Source organism: Crocodylus siamensis, chromosome 7 (assembly GCF_052110815.1).
Source record: "Crocodylus siamensis isolate JL-2025a chromosome 7, ASM5211081v1, whole genome shotgun sequence".
In the NCBI taxonomy this organism is placed as follows: Eukaryota; Metazoa; Chordata; order Crocodylia; family Crocodylidae; genus Crocodylus; species Crocodylus siamensis.
In genome coordinates, this window is record NC_143401.1 from 25,917,216 (window position 1) to 25,936,970 (window position 19,755).

The following is a 19,755-nucleotide window of genomic DNA, read 5'->3' on the forward strand; positions in this document are numbered from 1 at the left end:
GTTTCAACTTAAGATGCTGTTTTCAGGAACCAATTGTGCTGTAAGTCCGAGGACTGCCTGCAATAGCCTTTTTACAAACAAAAGCAGTGGCTACTATCTAGAGTTTACATTTCTTCTGGCAGCTGGCTATGAATGAGGAGACTATTTCATGCAGTTGTAATGTGCTGCATGTTGCTGTTTGCCAATGCTTTTCAAAATGTAGAAGTGAATTTATGATTTGTGCTAAAAGAGTGATAGAAGCTAGCAGCTCTGATCTAGAACAGGCACACTTTGTACAGGGCCATGTGAGCTTCTGCAACAGAGCTCTGCAGCCTCAGGGGAAAGCCTCAGACCTGTTTAACACAGCCAAGGAATTGAGTTTTAATTATTATTCACTTCAGAAAGATATTGATGGAGGCCTGAGCTGTCTCTCATAAGATCACACGTGAAGGACAGATAGTTGTTAACTCTTTGTTTATAACTGAGATACAGTTGTATATTAAAGTAACAAAGGAGGGAAATGTATTTGGCTAAATTGAGAAGCAACTCTGAAGTCAGAGTTCTTCTGTTAGGAGCTGTAATCTCTCCCTGGCAAGCACCTTCACATATTCCACCAACATCTTTGGTAACGTGTCAGTCCCAGACTAACTTCCAGCTGGAGTGAACTAGTTTCCTACAGGCTATTACAAATTCCCTCCTTTCCTTTCTGACAGGTTCTACATGCTGAACCCTGGAGAATGGGATGCCTGATTCACCCAGAGAGTAAGTGGGAGGTGCAGACTGAGGGTGCTCCATTACTGCTGTAGGTTCACTGGGGTGTTGGGAAGCAATGCCGTTCATTCCAGTTAGAACTGCAGAGGCTGAGTGTGTAGGCTTCTCCCTGGGGTCAGTATAGAGTATCAGTCCAAGGCCAGGATCGCATTTTTCACCAGTTAAATATGAGCCAAATGTAAACAACATTTGTAAGAGTGACGTTGCCTTGCTGCAGCTGGGCTCTGCTCTGTAGCCTCCATAGCCAGTTTGTTCCATAGCTGTAAGCAAACCTAAAACTAAAACTGGACAAGAAGCCAGCTGAGCAACTTTCTGGAAACAAGCAATAGATACAGGAAGAACAACTGGGGCACAGCTGCAGCTCTCAACCTGTTGCTTTTCAGTATTGGTATGCATAGGCCTCGAGGGAGCCACCAATGGTGTCAGGGCAGACTCTGTCATTGTTATAAGATTTTGTTAGTGTTGTTAAGGAGCTGGATGTTACCAACTGCATTGGGCTTCCTCAATTTGGATGGTATATGTGCACTGTCAGGGTACTGTCTCAAATGCGGTACCATTAGCAACCTCATCACTATAAGAAAGAGACTGCAGGCTTCAGTTCTTGGTGACAGAAAGCTCAGCCAGGTTTACTGTCCACAAGCAAGCCTAGACAGTGGCATCCATGATCAGCTGGTATATGGTACCAGCTGGGTTATTTGTGGGCATAGTACAGGCATAATATGCAACGGTTGGCCCTCTAAGCACAGTGTAAAGCGTTATGGGTTCTTAAACACCAATTAAAATAACTTCATGTTTACAGTATATACAATCTAGTTCTCACCAATTACTAAAACATCTTTAGATGATACCATTCACATCTTTTTCTTGCCAATTAGTGTGACACTCCTACCAGATAGGGACACCTCTTTGTCAGATCACCTGGATCTTTGTTTTGGTCTCCTGTCCTGGTCTTACTAATTTACTCTCTGTTGATCTTGCAAAGCATGTATTAAGTTATTTTCCCAGTAATTCCATGCAAGCCATATGTGGTATGACAAGTTCTATTCTTGGGCCTGCTTTGCTTTCTGCTGTTAGCAGGGCTTTCATGTGATTTCTATATGCACTGATCATAGGGCTGGAAGGGACCCCAAAGGCTCATCGGGTCCAGCCCCCTGCATGAACAGAAAAGACATCTGGGGTCAGGTGACCCCAGCCAGGTGACTGTCCAGTCTTTTCTTGAAGACCTCTAGGGTAGATTATTGCACCACCTCTGCGGAGAGCTTGTTCCATAGTCTGGACACCCTAATTGTGAAGAAGTTTTCCCTAATGTTCAATCTGAAACTATTTTCCTGGGGTTGTGGCTGTTGTTTCTAGTTTTCCCCCAGGCTGCCCTGGTGAACGGTTGTTCACTGAGCCCCTGATGAACACCTCTAATATAGTGGTAAGCTGCAGTCAGGTCCCCTCTCAGCCTTCTTTTCTCTAGGCTCAAGAGTCCGAGATCCCTCAGCCTCTCCTCGTATGGCTTGCTATACAAGTCCCTGATCATATGGGTGGCCTTTCTCTGGACCCTCTCGAGTTTTAGCACATCCATGTTGAAGTGTGGCGCCCAGAACTGGACACAATATTCCAGCTGCGGATGAACCAATGTTGAGTAAAGTGGGAGAATCACTTCTTTGGATTTACTGGAGATGCATTAATTGACACATGCCAGAGTATTATTGGCCCTAGCAGCTACTGTGTTGCATTGCCGGCTCATATTCATGAACATGCAGTAAATGGGACTCAGATGATAGTGGAAATAAGACTTAGTCAAGAGATCCTATTACAACACTGCAGACTGTGTCAATTAAGTCAACATTTTCAAGCTAAATGCTTGAAGTCATGTTCAGTTGCCTATTTGTAGCTGTAACTAAAGTGGGTTGCTTTTCAGAAGTGCTTACATTCCATTCATCTCCAGGAAAACCATAGATGCTCATTTTCTCTAAAAACAGGTCACTTTACTGTAGAATAAACAATGATTTGGAAGCTTGGCATGAAACACTTTAGTTTGAAAAGGTTGGCCTTCCCCTCTCTGAGGCTCAATTTCCTCTTCTGGAATATGTGAATAATAAGACACATTGAGTAATAAGGTGTGTTTTGTAAAGCACTGGTGAAAAATGCTGGATAATGTCATGCGTCAGGGTACCGGAGTAGCCGTAATGCCCTCTGGTGGCTTTGTGACCAAGCCCACACCACCCCTAAGGCACCTTCTTGTCTTTCCTGCCATGCCTTGATGGTAAAATAATAAATAGGGAGGGTGCCCATGGGCCTTTGCATGGCCCTGCTTCTGCTGAACCCCCACTAGTCCTCACTGGTACTTGGGCCCCTCACTGGACCTCCCTCCATAACTCAAGCCTTATGGGCTAATTGCGTGGCTCCAAATCCTCCCCTCCACCCCACCCCATGCATTGTGGATGCTATAATAACACACATGCCTCTGTCAGGGCCTCAGCTTCCTTGGCCTTTCCTCCTTTTATCTCTCTAGGCTTTTTAGCATAGGCCCACTGTGTCAGATGTGGTTCTCAGGCTCTAGCTCTTGATTGTCCCTTCAGTTAATAGGCCCCTGGCCCCTGTCTGCCAGGCCCAGGGCCCTGTGTGGCTGTGTCCCTCTGGCACTGGGCCCCTGTCCCCATGTGGTCCTGTGGCTCTAACGTAGCACTGTGCCCACTCTGGGCTCAACAATCTCTCATGACTGTATCCCTTTCAAGCGCCAGGCTCTTGGCATCTGTGGCTGCATCTTGCTCAGGCCCCTGATCGGGCCCCTGACCCCTGTGTGGCTCTATAGCTTTGTACTATGCCCCTGTCTGGGCTCAACAGAAGTTCAAGCCTTGAACCTGCCCCTAATAGGGCTCAAGGCAGTCGTGTGCCCTTTTGGGCACTAATGGGACCTCCGTAACCACCCCTTACAGTCCCAACCCAAACCACGGGATTAAACATTAACATAAGCCATAAGTCCCTGGGTTATAACAGAAACGCATACAGTAGAAGCAACCCTCTGCCCCTTTAAGAGAGCAAACCTTGCTTATCTTCCAGCTGGTATACCTTCCAGCCTGGGGCTATACCCTAGCTTATACACTCAGTCCCCTTGGCTCTCAGACCCTCTGGTGCTGGCTCAGCCCTTCTCTAGGCACATAGAACACTGGTAAGCCCCTCAAACTGTGTAGTTCCCCTAAAGGAACAGACACATCTCTGTGCCCTGCAGCAGGTAAGTGCTAAACATTAGCAATTATTTTCATTCTTCCATACATAAGAAAAAGGGCAATCATTAATTTTGCTGTGCCCAAGGATCTGATTTTGGTCTGTTTGTAACTGGGGTTAAAATGGCTCTGAGAGTTTTGTATTTCCCCAAAAAGCTGTTGATGCAACCCCCCAAACAAACAAACAAACACCAAACCTCGCCACAGAGATCAGTCAAGCTTCTGCAGTTGTGGCCAACCCCCTAATGCTAACTACATGAGCATTACCGCATGAAACTACACAAAAGTCTGCACAAGCAGATACAAGCTTCCATGTGAATCAGCACAAAAGGCTTGATCCCCAGCATAGTGAATTAATCAGAATGCTGTTTATATCTCTAACCTTGGATCACCTGCATGCTACTATAATAAAGGGATTAAAGCCCCACACAGAAGAACTCCCTAAGTATTCCTGGCAATGGCCAGATAAAAATATTTGACAGAACTGGATGCATGTCATTCCTCTTTGCACCCACATCCACCAAATGACTTAGCTTTATGTCTTGATGTTTCCAAAGAACAGTTGTAAAACAAGATGTGGTCAGCCCTTCTGGGGAAAAACGCATCTACAACAAGGCAGCTGTGCATGTGACAGTTTATGCCCTTTCATTACACGCAGACACAGTCAGATTCTCAATGTGTATAAGTGGCTGGATTTCAATGGAGGTCTGTTGGACAATGCCAATTTACAGTTGCTAAACATCTCACCCACAGTTCTGGTTCTTAGAAATTTGCCAATGCTACCTAAAATAAATGCATGCACTGTACTTCCTTCTGCTGTCCCTGTACTCGCATACATTTTCTTTAAGAAATACCTTGTGTACTGCATAAATGTAGATGCTATTTAACTGCAGAGAGTTTTCCTCAGTCTGAAGGCAAGACAGTTCTTTGGATCATGCAATTGCACAGCTAAGAAAGACAGAGTAAGAACTCCACATGATGGGCTGCTCAAGTCCAGGGGCTAGGTGCATTAAGATAAGCACCTTGGTGTGGATGAGAAAAGAAGGATGGAGCAATGGATGGGTGAAATGTGGCAGCCATCCAACCCAGATCACTATCTTGATGGATATTGAATATATGTGTGTGGGGGGGGTTGTAATTTGCTGGCACCACAGAAAAATATTTTCAACTTCACATAAAATCTAGCCCTAAGGTAACAGGTGCAGGGTTGAACTGGTGCATAGATGGGGAGTTTTCCTGTATTATCTCTTTAAATTGCTGTGGATTTCTGGTTTTAAAAAGTGTGTTTTAAAGCCTGGCCAGCTGACCACACAATATGTTGTTTCTTGTGAGTCAGTCTAACACAGGGGAGGGCAATTATTTGGGCTGGAGAGCACTTAAGGAGTTTTGATGGGCTGCTGAAGCATATGGGGGTGGGAGGGTGTTGACCCAGAGTTTGGTGAGCTGTTGAAGGCTTGGGAAGAGGGGTGGGGAGCAGTGGTAGCAGTGGGACTGGCCACGTGTGCCATGGCTCAGGCTGCCCTCCCACACCTGGGCTAGGCGGGGCTGAGGGACCTGCTGTGGGCGGCATAGAATCACTTGGCAGACAAGGTCCAGCCCACAGGCTGTATTTTGCCCACCCCACTCTGGAATCTACCACTGTGCTACCCTTTCTGATGGGTTTAAAGTACCCAGATTAAAGTACCCAGTTCCCCAAGAAATTCTATTGCATAACTTCTTTTCTAAGAAACAATTGATGCCCAATTTGAGTTCTAATTAAAAAGCATCCTTAGGGATCTACTGAGAAAGCGTGCTGCCCGTGCTGGTCTTTCTACTGGACTAAGCACTGGTGTGCTCTCTAACATTCTGCCTGTCCTCTCTAACATTCACCATCTACTTGAAAAAGTCTTTCTTTTTTCATTTATACCTCCTGTGTTTTCTTAACTTCTGCCACTTCTTATCTCTGTGATTACATGGCTGAAAATGCTCCTGAGTATGTCAGCTTATCCATCAGCACTTTAGCAAAAAGTCTGAGACAGATGTCAACACCATTAAACCCCATATTTTTAAACAATCCACTTCAAAGAAGATTTTTACTGAATCTTTCAGCTTGTACATTTCAGTTTGTACACTTCTGACACACAGGGCAATGGAAACATTAAAGCTCCATACTAGGATACTTCACACGATAGCATACCAATCATCAGTCTATCAAGATGTTCAGGCATAATTCAACTTCTTTGGCTTGTTCAGATGGGGATTGTCTTCTACCCACTCAGGTGATGGTCAGTAAGTGGTAAATAATGGCCATACCAGGCATTTCAGTGTGGGAGCATATCCATGGCTAACTTCTGCCCCACACTGTAATGATCCATTTATTCCAGATTACATCAGTCTTCTGAAATAGCTAACTGAACTGTAATAATGGAAGCTGGTTCAGGTGCTCCTCTTGCATGAATTGGACTATTGGTATTGAAATCAACAGAGCAACAGTGGCTTAGACCATTTTAGAATCTGTCTCTTGTGCCCCTAACCTAGCTTCCTATGCACTACAACAAACAAACAACAGAGCGAAGACACTAGGAATAAGGCAGCTAAATACCTTTGTGGATCTGGACCTTTGTGTCAGAACATATTCACTTTCCACCCTTCTTTCATAATAGTTTTGAACCCAAGACTTAATTTATTTTCTTACATACAACATGCACCTTTCCCCCTAAAATCAGGCCCTGCAAAATTGGGGTGCATGTATTAACTGCACTTTTTCCCCTAAAATCAGCCTCCCCAAAATTGGGGTACATGTATTAAGACGGGTCCAGGAGAGAAGCATCTTACTTTTATTCCCACTATAATGCAGCAGGTGTGGAATTACTATTCAGGTAGTTGAGGGAGTCAGTTAACTTAATGGCACATGGTTCTCTACTTCGAAAGTGTTGATGGACAGCTGTCCTTTTTAATGATCTTGATGTTCCACTAATTGTGCTAATATTTTAAGGGTAATTTTGCTGTCTGCTATCTGCTCCTGGTCTCTTTCTAAGCAGGAAAAGGAGGGTAGGTTAGTTGAAAATTATACTCTGTCCCTGATCTTGTAGCCATAACTCTGGAATTTTTTTTCTTCAAACTGCCTCTCAAAAACAAGGCGTGTATTATATTCCAGGGTGTAATATATGTGAGAAAATATGGCAATCTATGTAATTAAGAGGTTGTATAATTTAAGGAGTCAATAATCATGTGAAGCCTTTCATTTTGAGGCAGCTGCTAAGATTCCAGTCCAACTAAACAGTAACAGAAAGTGATGGATGTCTTCAGCATCTTAAGTGAAATGAGCTACTAATCTCAGTCCAGTTCTTAGCAGATATCACAAATGCCCCTATATCACCATAAATAGATAACTTTGTTGGCAATCTAAGCAGAGATCAAGGACTCAATGTGACATGGGAACTGATCTACCAAGGTCACTGCAGTTCCAGGCTAAAATACAATAGCAAGGAAGTTTCGAAGACATGATTTCTATCCAGGCTGCAAATAGGTCCTGACTGGATAGTCCAGAACTTTTCACTAGTGATTAAAATTGCAGATGTGAAATGATTCATAATCAAAGCCTTACAGAACATCCGTAGGCACCCTGAAGTACCAAACACTTTTGTTATTTCAGATCTAAGCATTCTGGTAACATTTTGTGCAATCATCTCAGCTGTTGTATGAAGACTAATTCCTAAGATTTTTGGAATCATTTGCTCCACTCTGATTTGCTCACTTGGTCTATTAGCACTTTATCACATATTGCAATGCTTTATCAAGCTGCCTATTTTAATTGCAACATCTTCTTTGTTCATAAATAACACAATGACTTACTGTCTAATGCTGTCTCCTTAAAAAATTATGCAGGGTCAATGCTTTGGATATTACCATTCGTTTTCCACCATATGGCTGCTAACACCTGTTATTTCTGTTCCTACCAAGTATTTCACTTTCCCCAGAGAAACCAGCCATGCAGACCAAAATAAAGTTTAAACCAGTGGTGTTCAACCTTTTGGCCCCATGGGCTGGATTAATGGCATCAGTGGAATGGATCTTGTGGGTGAGATTGGTCTATGAGCTACATCCAGCCTGGGGTCAGTGCACAGGTTTGGTCCACAATCCAAAGCTACTTGCTGGATCCAGCCAGAGAATGACTCCACATGCCAGCCTGACCTCATGTGCTGGATTTCGCTGCCGACCAACCCTGAGCACTGGCATGGCCCTATGAACAATATCCAGCCATGGCCCAACTTGCATCTCAGCACAGCCTGGTGCCCAGGGCCTGTGGGATTTACCACAGGTCCAGAAATTTGGTAGTGGTGGCTGCATTAAGTGGCATGGCTCTGGAAGCTGCAGCAATAAATACTGCTCTGCCACTGCCAAATTTCCAGCCCCAAAATGTCTGGATGCGTGGAAAGTCCTATGGGCTGGGTGGCCCAGACCTGCAGGTCGCAGGTCAAGTAACATTGATTTCAGCTATCCAAGTGTAAATACTTGAAAGAAAATTTATTAGAAGTTCAGTGTTTTAAACTGCAAAAGAATCACCTTGTTTTATTGAAGGAGAAATACTGGGGACACAGGACTGGAAGAAAACCATGGCATGCAATCCTTTTCATAAACTGATCAAATTCCATCTTAAAAGCTATTAGGGATTTTGGTTGCTGTTACTCTCATTGTGAAGCTGCTCCACAACCTTACTCCTCTGATGGCTAGAAACCTTCTCATTTCCAGCCTTCATTAATTCTTTTCCAGCCTTCATTTATTCACTTTTTGAGGAGGGACAGCAGTTTGTTACGTGGCAGCTGGGGCTGCAGTGTTGGCCCAGCTCCAGAACCCAAGGGTAAACATTGCTGCTTCTTGCCTCCCCTTTCTCCGTGCTGGCAATCTGAGTCATCAACTGTGACCAAAACCCCTGAATTCAGCTGTGGGCAAGGGGGTAGGAGGGACAAGTGGCAGAATTCATCCTGAGTTCTGGAGCTGTGCCAACACAGTGGCTCCAGAAGCCATGCTGACAAGCCCCATGGGCCACAATTTAACCCTTATTTAACCATTTGGAGAGCCCTGGATTAAATACTGATAGTTCCTTCCCCTTCTATTGTGTGCATCTCAGGTATTCATAGCGAACAATTATATTTCCTCTTCCTCTTTGCTCTCCTAGCTAACAAGCCAAGATCTTTTAGGTTCTTGTCAAAAGGTAAACTGTTCTTTCCCTCGATCACTCCAGCTACCTTTTTATCCATCCGTTCCCATTTTAATTAATCATTCCTGAAAATGGGGAGGGGGCTATGGCCAGGCTGCCTGGTGCAGTGCAGCAGCCTCATCCCACCGCAAGGGCTGCCACAAGCCTCCCCTCCTCTTGCCTCAGTCTGCGCTGGGGTCAGACACGCTCTGCCATTGCCTGCATGAATTAGAGCCACTGTGCTCTGGCCCAGTCAGGACGGGGACAGCTGGGGCCCTCTGGCAGAGCTGGGGGTGGGTGGGTAGGGGGCTGTGGGTCGGGAGTGAGGAGCACTAGCAGAGATGGGGGGTGGGGGCTGTGGGTCAGGAGTGAGGGGCATTATCTGGGCCCAGGGAGCAGGGTACTGCAGTTTGGTGAGTGAGGGGCACTGGCAGGGCTGGGGTCAGTGCGTTGGGAGTGAGGGGCAGCAGCAGGGCTGGGGGGGGCTGTGGCTTGATAGTGAGGGGCAACAGAATAGGCAGGGGCAGGGCCACCCTTCAGGGCCAGCCATGTAAACACTCCTTGGAAATCCGTCATTCATGATGAGCATTTGGCTAGTTGTTAGTATAGTTGTTAATATTTTCTGTAACCTAGTTGCGCTCCCCCCTCACCCCCATCCCTTTTATGTTAGTCCCTCGCTCAGGCACTCTATATTTCCCTTATGGCTTTGTCATTTTTTGGTTCACGACTCTTAACATTCACTAATAAAATTCAGTCTGATCTCCAGTTTACATCTGGGGAGTTAGTCTCCCATAATCACACAGTTCTCTTAACAACTATATAAAGCTCTCTATCCATATCCAGATAAGATCCTGGTGAATAATAACAGAATCCTGAAAAACCCCAATAAATAAATCTCTTTTTACCATCCTTCTCCACAGAGATTTTGACCCAAATAGGATCACTTTTATTCATGCTCTCCTTCTTTTTCTTTTTGGTCTATCATATCATTAATGTACCATATTATCCTACCTATCCTTTATCTTTACTCCTGTCTTTCCTGAACAGTGTATACTTGTCAATACCAACCTTGGTTGCTATTCCACAATGTGTGTTATCTCTATAATATCCACTTTTCCATCCTGCACTACTAGTTTGAGTCTCCCCATTTTGCCACCCAGGCTCCTGGAATTACTATACAATCATTTCAGTTGCTTCTTGCACACTAAGTCCCCTAACTAAGGCCCCAGAGGTATAACAAGCTCTTTCAGTGCCTGAAGAATGGAGGAGTGGGCATAGAAGGGGGGAATTATACTGACCATTGCAGGGTAGAGGGGGAAAGCGTCTTACTTGTTGTGGCTCTTCTCACTTGAGTATTAGATACTCCTGCTGTTGTCAGGCTACAGTCACTGACTGATGCAGGCTTCCTGGAGCCTGTTCACCCCTTCCACCTCCAGGGGCAGAGCTGTGCCTTTACGGCAAAACCTCTGCTGGAGGAGAAGGGAGAGGCATCATTTCACCTTCCTCCCCTCTGCTGGGCACTGGGCTGTGCTTGCCTTGTTCCAATGTTTGAACTGTGCATGCATTGGCAAAGGCTCTTGGGGATAGAGGGTTAAACTGGTGCCCCAAGTCAGTGCCTGGAGGCACTTGTCCCACCATAATTGCACTGGTGTACAGCACTGCCCTTTTACTGAACATGTTGCCAACCTGACTGCTATTCCCATCAATATTAGTACCTCCCTTTTCTTTGTTGCTCTTTCTCCTACACTTTCATTTATTCATTCCCATAGCCTCACTTGCCCATTCTTCCTCTTCCTGTGTATTAGTGGTAGGTTTCAAAGTTACGTGACTGGAGATTACAAGGGCCTTAATCCCAGAACCCAGGTACTCTCATGGTATCAGGTCACAGCCATAGCCTTGAACCCAGGGCCTTGGTCTACCTAGCATAGTGGCTCACCCCAGTCTGCCACCTCCCCAGTGGGACACTAAGGCAGACACAGGTGGTCATAACACTCCATCCAGGCCTAGGCATGCACATACTCCCTGGCACTGGAGTGGTCAGCCAAGGTAAACTGACCTTTTACCCCTTCCCATATAAGCCCCTGACCTGGAAGGAGAAGTGTTTGGGCAACAAGGTGCAACATGATACCTAGGTTGCTGCACCTTTGTATTGTACTGTTACTGGCTCTGATGGATTTTTTGGATACCTGACCTGGATAGCCTCCTCACCTTGTGCTGTACCTGACCCTTTGTATACCTGACCTGGCTCTGACTCATGCATTGGGGTAGGCTGATGATCCAGGCACACCTAGATGGATTAATTAGATGAGCGGACCAGAACCAGATGCTGTTGAACACTGAGAAGTGTAAAGTGCTCTATCTATGGAGGAAAAAATCCATAACAAACTTGAAGAGCTGGTGGTGCTACACCAGCTAGCACCATGTCCAAAAGGGACCTGGGGGTCATAATTGACCATAAAATGAATATAAGCCACCAGTGTGATCCTACAGTTAGCAAAGCAAACAATATGCTGGCATGCATCAACCGATACATCTCAAGCAAAACTAAGGAAGTTATTTTCCTGCTCTACTCGATATTGGTGAGGCTGCGGCTGGGGTACCACGTCTAGTTCTGGGTGCCACACTTCAAGAAGGATGTGGAGAAACTTGAGAGAGGCCAGAGAAGAGCCACTCATATGATTAGAGGCCTGAAAAGCAAGCCATACGAGGAAAGACTGCTAGATATAGAACTGTTCAGCCTAGAAAGAGAAAAGAGTTCAGGGGGATTTGGTGGCAGCTTACAAAGTATCAGGGGTGAGCATCGGGGATAAGCGAACAACAATTCACCAAAGCACTGTAGGAGAAAACCAGGAGCAATGGTCATAAACTCCTAGAAGAAGGTTTCAGACTGCATATAAGGAAAAACTTCTTCATGGTTTGTGTGACCAGACTCTGGAATAGACTCCCAGCGGGGGTGATGCAGGCACCTACCCTGAAGATCTTCAAAAGGAGACTGGATGAATAACTTGCTGGAGTTATTTGACTCCAGCAATCTTTCCTGCCCAGAGCAGGGGCTTGGACCTGATGATCTCATGAGGTCCCTTTCAACCCTGTAGCAAAACCCCATTTTTCTTTTCTTTTCTTTTAAAATGCATGCCCTCCCCTTCCCCAACCATTTCTAACTTTTTCTTTCCCTCTCTATTCCCTATAGATAAGTATAAGTGAGCTAAGACATAGGATAAGCTTCAGCATTTTATTTTGGTAGCAAGTTGCATTTGTTTTGTTTTTCTCCTTCTTTATATTGTATAATTATTATGTTCATATTGCTTTTTACTGTTCTATATTACTGTTTTACTGGTACTATATGATTTAGGCCTACATATGTAAGTTAGCCTAAGTCAAGTTTCTATTTTGTTTGTCAAGTCTCCATCCTGTCCCCAGGCCCAGTTGTGTAACCCATGACTCACACCTACCTCTCCTATGTAACTTGGTTCCTGAATGAATGGGGATGAATGAGGGTGCTTGAGAGACAATGGCAGTAGGTCTAAAAATAGCTCCCGAACCATCAACACCAATACCTGGACCAATGACCCAGCCCTTGAAACCACCCTCAGCATTCAAGAAAAAAAAAGATGAGGCAACCCACCATTGTGCCAGGCTGCACATGCTCAGTAAGACTACCTGGAGCCCTCTGGAACAGGATTGACATTGCCTGGACAGGCCCTCCCCCTAGGAGATCAGGGGTAGTCTCCCCTACAAAAGTAGTAGTGAAAACTGACACTTTGGGCCTCTCCGTCTGGACCAGCACTATGCCAAACCACCTATCCACCCAGAGGCCCTGCCGGCGACCCCCCTCTGGACAACATCTAATGGACAAGGACCCCTTTCCAGCCTGGATAGGTAGCTATCACCACCTACCCCCTCTTCAACCAAGGACTTGGACTCTACTTCTCTTCCCCACCTGGACTCCAACCCTTCCACTGAGTCTCTTTCTCCTGCTGCCATTGTGAGTGCTTGTGTGTGTGGGAATCAATAACTTCATGGGGCTGTGTAGTGTGCTGACTAATAAACCTGTTATTTTTAAACCCCAAGTTAGGTTTTTGTCTGTTTCCTGACTGTTTCCTCCTTGCCACCACTTATCTGCACCCCTAGTCTTTAAGCTGTAGGCCTGTTTCCAGCCTCAAGCTCCCAGGTTTCTGCCCCTCTCTCTCTGTCTTCCCTGGCTGTCTCCTCCTTGCCACCACTTATCTGCCCCCCCACCCCCCCAATATCATAGTTTCATAGTTTCTAGGGTTGGAAGGGACCTGAGCAGATCATCAAGTCCGACCCCCTGCCATGGGCTATAGGCTGTACAGGAGGGACAGGATAGGAAAGAGAGGTGGGGGCGTGGCACTCTATATTAAGGAGGAATACACATCCTCGTTAATTAGCAAAGAGTCAGGGGAGGGGCACTCTGAAGTGCTTTGGGTTAGAGTACAAGGCAGTTGAGGGGAAAGGGACTTAACGGTGGGAGTCTACTACAGACCTCCCGACCAGGGAGAAGAGCTTGACCAGGATTTCTTGGGTCAGCTCACAGAGGTAGTGAAGGCTAAAGATGTGGTAGTCATGGGGGACCTGAATTTCCCAGACATCTGCTGGGAAGAGCAGTCAGCCAGGTCTGAATGCTCACATAGGTTCTTGGCCAGAGTGCAGGACCTCCATCTAACCCAGGAGGTGCACAGCCCCACCGGGGGGACGCCTTGTTGGACCTAGTGCTGGGCATGGGTGATGACCTGGTGAGGGGGCTGCGGGTGCTCGACCACCTGGGCGACAGCGATCACTGCCTGCTGGAATTCACCATCCAGCGCAAGGTGGCAAAGGCATGCAGTAAGGCAGCGGCCCTAGATTTCAGGAGGGCAGACTTCAATGAGCTAAGGAGGATAGTTGGAGAAGCGCTGAGGTCCCGGAGGGGAGGGGAGACAGGTGTCCAAGAAGAGTGGTCGCTCCTTAAGGAGACAATCCTCCAAGGTAATCCCAACGAGGATCAAAGGGAGCAGTAGAGCACACAAGCCTCTGTGGCTCACCAAAAGCATCCGGGAATGTCTCCTTGCTAAAAAGGAGGCTTATACCCAATGGAAAGAAGGGGTCATCACCAGGGAGGACTATTCTGTAGTTGCTCGGGGAAGTAGGGGCGTAGTTAGGAAGGCCAAGGCAGAGATGGAACTGGGGCTAGCTTCCCAGATTAAGGACAATAAAAAGTCCTTTTTTAAATACGTAGGGGGTAAAAAGAAGGTCCTGGGTAATGTGAGGCCCTTGCAGGACGCCATGGGAAACTTGGTCGTCACACCAGACGGCAAAGCTAACATGTTTAACGATTTCTTTGCCTCCGTCTTCTTAAGTAGGGACCAGAACAGCCACCTCCCTGCTGGGCCACCCTCGGGCCCCAGGGGAAGCACACCTGCACCACGGGTTAGCGACGATTTAGTTAGGGAGTTTCTGGAGGGGTTGGACGTATTCAAGTCAGCTGGCCCGGATGATCTCCACCCTAGAGTTCTAAAGGAACTGGCCGAGGTCATTGCAAGACCCCTGGCACAACTTTAGGAGCACTTGTGGTGCTCTGGTGAGGTACCGGAGGACTGGAAGAGGGCCAACGTGGTCCCCATCTTCAAAAAAGGCAGGACGGAGGACCCGGGAAACTATAGGCCGGTTAGTCTCACCTCGATCCTAGACAAGCTGTTCGAGAAAATTATGCTGGCACACATCCAGGAGGGGCCAGCAGGGGACTACATGCTTAGGGGCAACCAACACGGGTTCATCAGCAGCAGGTCCTGTCAGACCAACGTGGTGGCCTTTTACGATCAGATCACCAGATCATTAGATGCAGGGATAGCAGTGGATATAATCTTCCTGGACTTCCGGAAGGCTTTTGACACTGTCTCTCACCCTGTTCTCATTAAGAAACTGGGGGGCTGTGGTATAGACACCCACACAGTCAAATGGGTCACCAACTGTGGCACCCAGAAGGTGGTAGTGGATGGGTCCTTCTCAGCCTGGAAGGACGTGGGCAGTGGGATTCCGCAGGGCTCGGTCCTTGGGCCCGCACTGTTCAACATCTTCATCAGTGATTTGGATGAGGGGGTAAAAAGCACCCTGTTCAAATTTGCTGATGACACTAAGATGTGGGGGGGGACGTGGGCACATTGGAAGGATGCAACAGGCTACAATCAGACCTAGACAGGTTACAAGGGTGGGCAGATGAGAATAGGATGGGTTTCAACACAGACAAGTGCAAGGTGATGCACCTGGGGAGGAACAACCGGCACCATACCTACAGGTTGGGGAACTCCCCTCTTGTCAGCACGGAGGCAGAAAGGGATCTGGGGGTCATCAATGACTCCAAGATGAGCATGGGCCGGCAGTGTGGGAAGGCAGTCAGGAAGGCCACCCGCACCTTGTCATGCATCCACATATGCATCTTGAGTAGGTCCAAAGAGGTGATCCTCCCCCTCTATGCGGCACTGGTCAGGCCGCAGCTGAAGTATTGCATCCAATTCTGGGCACCACACTTCAAGAGGGATGTTGACAGCATGGAGAGGGTCCAGAGGAGGGCCACTCGTATGATCAGGGGACAGCAGGGCAGGCCCTATTAGGAGAGGCTGCGGGACCTGAACCTGTTCAGCCTCCAAAAGAGAAGGCCGAGGGGGGATCTTGTGGCCTGTTATAAACTAGTCAGGGGGGATCAGCAGGCATTGGGGGAGTCACTGTTTCCCCGAGCACCGCCAGGAGTGACCAGGAATAACGGTCACAAGATGGCAGTGGGTAGGTTTAGGTTAGATATCAGGAGGCACTACTTCACAGTCAGGGCGGCTAGGGTCTGGAACCAGCTTCCAAGAGAAGTGGTGCAGGCTTCTACCCTGGGGGTGTTTAAGAGGAGGTTAGATGAACATCTTGCTGGGGTCATTTGACCCCAGTATTCTTTCTTGCCATGGCAGGGGATCGGACTAGATGATCTGCTCAGGTCCCTTCCGACCCTAGAAACTATGAAACTATGGTAAGAAAGAGTACTGGTGTCAAACGACTGGTGTCAGACTGGTGTCTGGATCCTCTCCATGCTGTCCACATCCCTCTTGAAGTGCGGTGCCAGAACTGGATGCATTACTCCAGCTGCGGCCCGACCAGTGCCGCATAGAGGGGGAGTATCACCTCCTTGGACTGGCTCGAGGTGCATCTGTGGGTGCATGACAAGGTGTGGTTGGCCTTCCTGACTGCATCCCCACACTGCCGGCCCATGTTCATCTTGGCATCAATGATGACTCCAAGATCCTTTTCTGCCTCTGTACTGACAGAAGGGAGTTCCCCAGCCTGTAGGTATGGTGCCGATTGTTCCTCCCCAGGTGCATCACTTTGCATTTGTCGATGCTGAATCCCATCCTATTCTCATCCGCCCACCCCTGTAACCTGTCTAGGTCCAATTGCAGCCTATTCCTCCTTTTTAGCATGCCCACATCCTCCCACATCTTAGCATCATCAGCAAATTAGAACAAGGTGCTTTTTACCCCCTCGTCCAAGTCACTGATGAAGATGTTGAACAGTGCAGGCCCGAGGACCGAGTCCTGCAGAACCCCACTGCCCACATCCCTGCAAGCTGAAAATGACCCATCCACCAGCACTCTCTTGGTGCTACCCTCCAGCCAGTTCGCGACCCAATTGACTGTGTGGGTGTGGACACCACAATCCCCCAGTTTCTTAAAGAGAACGGGGTGAGAGATAGTGTCGAAGGCCTTATGAAAGTCGAGGAAGACTATGTCCACTGCTACCCCTGCATCTAAGGATTTGGTGATCTGGTCATAGAAGGTCACCAGGTTGGTCTGACAGGATCTGTTGCTAATGAACCTGTGTTGGTTGCCTGTAAGCATAATCTCCCCTGCTGGCCCCTCGTGGATATGTGCCAGAATAATTTTCTCAAAAAGCTTGCCCAGGATTGAGGTAAGACTAACTGACCTATAGTTTCCTGGGTCCTCCTTTCTCCCCTTTTTGAAGATGGGAACCACACTGGCCCTCTTCCAGTCCTCTGGCACCACACCAGAGCACCATGAGTGCTCATAAAGCCGTGCCAGGGGTCCCACAATGACCTCAGCCAATTCCCTCAGTACTCGAGGGTGGAGATCATCCGGATCAGCTGATTTGAATACATCCAGTCCTTCCAGAAGTTCCCTAACTAGTTCCTCACTAACCCTTGGCCCAGGTGCACCTCCCCTGGGATCTAAGGGGGGCCAGAGGAGGGATGACTGTTCCGGTCCCTGCTTAGGATAATGGAGGCAAAGAAACGGTTCAATATGTTGGCTTTGTTGTCTGGTGTGATGATCAAATTTCCTAGAGTTTCCTGCAGGGGCCCCATATTACCTGGAACCTTCTTTTTGCCCCCTGTGTAGCTAAAAAAGGACTTCTTGTTGTCCTTGATCTGGGAAGCTAGTCCCAGGTCCATCTCCACCTTGGCCTTCCTGACTGCCCCCCTGAGCAACTGCAGTAAAGTCGTCCCTGGTGATGGCCCCTCCCTTCCATTGGGTGTATGCCTCCCTTTTTGCCAGGAGACATTCCCAGATGCATTTGGTGAGCCATGGGGGCTTATGTGCCCCCCTGCTCCCTTTGATCCGTGTTGGGATTACCTCCCTTTGGGCTTGGAGGATCGTCTCCTTAAGAAGCGACCACTCTTCTTGGACACCTGGCTCCCCTCCCCTCCCCTCCAGGTCCTCAGTGCTTCCCCGACTATTTTCCTTAGCTCATTGAAGTCCACCTTCCTGAAATCTAGGGCTGCTGTCTTGCTGTAGGCCTTTGTCACCTTGCGCTGGATGGTGAATTCTAGCAGGCAATGATCACTGTCGCCCAGGTGGTCGAGCACATGCAGCCCCCTCACCAGGTCGTCACCTGTGGCCAGCACCAGGTCCAACAAGGCGTCTCCCCTGGTGGGGCTGTGCACCTCCTGGGTTAGATGGAGGTCCTGCATTCTGGCTAGGAAGTTATGTGAGCAGTCAGACCTGGCTGACTGCTCTTTCCAGCAGATGTCTGGAAAGTTCAAGTCCCCCATGACGACCACATCCTTTGATTTCACTACCTCCATGAGTTGACTTAAGAATTCCTGGTCTAGCTCTTCCCTTTGGTTGGGAGGTCTGTACTAGATCCCCACCATTAAGTCTCTTTCCCCTCAACTGCCTTGTATTCTAACCCAAAGCACTTCTCAGCTGTCTGCCTCAGTTTCCAGCCCCACTCTATCTTAAGCAACTGCAAGCCTCAGTTTCTCAGCCAGCTTCTCTCTAGTCCACTGGTTCTAATCTCAGTTCTGGCAACTTTCACTCCCTACACTTTAACTGGCTCTCTCTCACCTTAACCTTCCCTCAAGTATCCCAGGTACCCCAAGCACACACATATATACCATGCCATCCAAGTTCAGAACTTACCTATGTGTAGGTGGGTTGTATGTGTGTGAAATGGTGAGTGTGTGTATATATATGTCATTGTGTGAATTATATATGAATTAGTGATCTGTGTATGTGTACTGAGTGTGCAGGTATGGACAATTGATTTTTGTCTAACTTTTGGGGTGTATAGTGTATGTGCCTGAATTGGTAATATGTATGCATGTGTGTAGGCTAGTTTGCACGTGTATGCACCTGAATTGGTAGTGTGTGTGTATGCATCCAGTTGATTTGTGTGTTTGTATATGTGCATGTAAACCAGTTTCAAAATGGCCAAAACTGGTTTGAGATAAACCTGGTATTTTCATAGTTTCATAGTGCTTAGGGCTGGAAGGAACCTAAACAGATCATCAAGTCTGACCCCTGCCTCAGGCAGGAATGGGTGCCATGGTCATATCACCCTGGCTAAATATCTGTCCAGCCTCCTTTTGAAGACCCCCAAGATAGGAGAGAGCACCACCTCACCTGGGAGCCATTCCAGATTCTGGCAGCCCTAACTGTAAAATAATGCCTTCTGATGTGTAGCCTGAACCTTCTCTCTAACAATTTGTGACCGTTATTCCTAGTAATCCCGGGTGGTGCCCGGGGGAACAGAGCCTCCCCCAATTCTCGCTGGCCCCCCCCAGTGAGCTTGTAAATGACCACCAGATCTCCTCTCAGCCTTCGTTTGTGGAAGCTGAATAGGTTCAGGCCCTTTAGCCTCTTTTGCCTGCCCTGCTGCCCCTTGACCATATGAGTGGCCCTCCTCTGGACCCTCTCAGTGCTAGCCACATTCCTCTTGAAGTGCGGTGCACAGAACTGGATGCAGTAGTCCAACTGTGGCCTGACCAATGCTGCATAGAGGGGAAGGATCACCTCTCTGGACCTGCTTGTGATGCATCTATAGATGCACAACAAGGTGCGGTTAGCCTTACTGACTGCTTCCTTGCATTGGTGCCTCATGTCCATCCTAGAGTTAACAATGACTCCAAGATCCCTTTCTACCACTGTGTTGACAAGAAGAGTGTTCCACCGCCAAAGGTGTGTTGTTGGTTCTTTCTCCCCAGATGCAGCACCTTGTACTTGTCTGCATTGAATTCTATCCTATTCTTATTCACCCACCCCTGTAACCTGTCTAGATCTAGCTGGATTCTGTCCCTCCCCTCCAGTGTGCCTACCTTGCCCCACAACTTGTTGTCGT